Here is a 2,299-nt window from a genome sequence, read left to right as displayed (position 1 = left end):
GAGAGTAATGACCCTTGTCAGATTACTCGAAATGTCGGGTCGTTACTTTATTATAGCATCCAATATAGCTCTACAAAAATGTTATAAAAAATCTCAGACTTTTAATAACATGGGTTGTCAGAACCTTTGAAAAAGACTATAAAAGGTCTTTTATAGCTTTTTTCATTAGCTATTGTATCCCTTATTTCTTGTAGAGTGAGGCCTCACCCTCTCACTAGCTTATAGTTGGACCATAAAGAGATTGTTCATTAGAGAGTCAGTAGTACTTAAGGAGCAAGAGATAATTACATGAGTAAAACAGTAATTTGATCTAACTGTAATTACGAACAACTTGTGAAGGGTTGACTTATGTCAAATGGTTAATTCAATGGACACATAAATATTCTGCAATTTATAAGAGTGTAGCAATGGGTCATTGGGTCTTTAGTAGCATGTTCCATAGTTAATAAAGGTTGATTAATATAAATTGAAAAGTTTAATTGATTAATTTTGAATCATCAGAGCTTATAACTGTAGGTCCATAAGGTCCCTTTGCTAGTTCACAATAAATTAAATAAAGAAATTAAATAATGAAATAATTTGAAATATTCAAATTGATCAAGAGAATTAATTCTCTATGATACATTATAGTATAAAGTTAATTTTAAATTAGATTCAAAATTAAACTTTATAGTATGAGAATATTTTGAACAAGACTCAAATATAAAATTAATATGAATTTGATTCATATTAAAACTATAGGTTAAGAGATAACATGTATATTAAAATATGATTCATATATATATTAAATTTAATATATGATATTTAATAAATTAATTAATCAAATTATATTTTATTAATTAAATATATTATTCAATTTGATTTATTTAATATATTTATTGTTAACTATTTATTAATTAAAAGAAAAGAAAATAACTCCCCTGCAAATCGGGGGGAGGGGGTAGGGAGGGTAACTCCTCTCATGTTATTTTTCTTAAATGGAGAAATCTCTCTGTTTTTAATGAGGTAATTGCATTTATTTTGAGAGCTCTCTTAGGAGAATTTTGACTCACTTTCTTTTTTTTTAAAAAAAAATCTCTCTACAAAAAGTAAAATAGAGTAAAGTTCTCTGTGTTTTCTCTCTATCCTTTCACAAAGGATCTCATAATCCCCCTTGTTCTAAGAAAATAGTGGAGAATAGCATATTGATGGTGGCTGAATCAAATTGGTTCTTGTTGCTGCAGTTTCAAGGTTGGGTGAAGTTTTTTTAAAAGATTTCTCCAAAAGGGTATTTTAATTTGCACTCTTATCTTTCTTGTTAAACTTACTTAAACTTATGTTGATTTTTGTTCTGGGTAAAATTCTAGTAACAAAATTGGGCAAAATTTGTGCTTTATATGCATGTTTGCTCATGTTGTGTACTTCGTTATTATGACTAGTTGATGACGCACTCCCTTGTTAATTTTAACTTGTATGAAATGATGCTTGAGATGAATAATCATGATTTTTAGCCATTTTAGAAAAATTTCTTACTTCTCATGCACACTTAAATTCTTTGTCTGCCGATATTAGGTCTTGCATGCTTAGAAGTTAGAACTGTAGGAGTAAGCATGCAATTAGCGAAAGAAATCAGGATCATTAAGCATTCCAATTCATCAATTTTAGCAATTAAGAAAACATACTCATAAGGTAAAAAGAGGGTTTCTAAACATATCTTTGAAGAACTTCTTCAATCCACGAATTTAGCTCAAATCTCCATAGTGTTGTAGACCACCACTTAATATTCCTTGCTATTCTCTTGGACCTTAGACTGAATTGTGGGATTCAAAATGAGCTGAATTTTAGAGAATTTTTCTAGTTTAGCAGCTAAAGGATGAAAAACTCTTCTTCCACACCTTTCGCTCCGAAATTCCAGATGCATGGCCTTAATCTCAGCACTGAAGACATTGGTTTTGTTCACGTCTTTCATGCAATCATATTGTACCTTAAAAGGACAACACCTCCTTCAAAATTAAAGTGGAAACGTGGGTTTGAAAGTGGGAAAAACTCACTCACACTATTTTTGCATTTTATTAAAAATCAATTTTTAAAAAATTGAAATTCTAATTTTAATTTAATTTGAATTTTAAATGAAATCAAATTTAGAAAAATGGTAAAATTTGTAAAATTAATTTTAACCAAAATTATCCCAATAATTAATTTTAATAAAACTAATTTTAAATTTTAATTAAACTATTTAACTAATTAAATTAATTTAATATCAAATATTAAATTAATTAAACATCAATTCTATAATCATGAATCTCTATTCATGTAATTA

This window comes from Benincasa hispida, chromosome 12, assembly GCF_009727055.1.
Source record: "Benincasa hispida cultivar B227 chromosome 12, ASM972705v1, whole genome shotgun sequence".
Lineage (NCBI taxonomy): Eukaryota > Viridiplantae > Streptophyta > Magnoliopsida > Cucurbitales > Cucurbitaceae > Benincasa > Benincasa hispida.
This window is presented reverse-complemented; position numbering follows the sequence as displayed.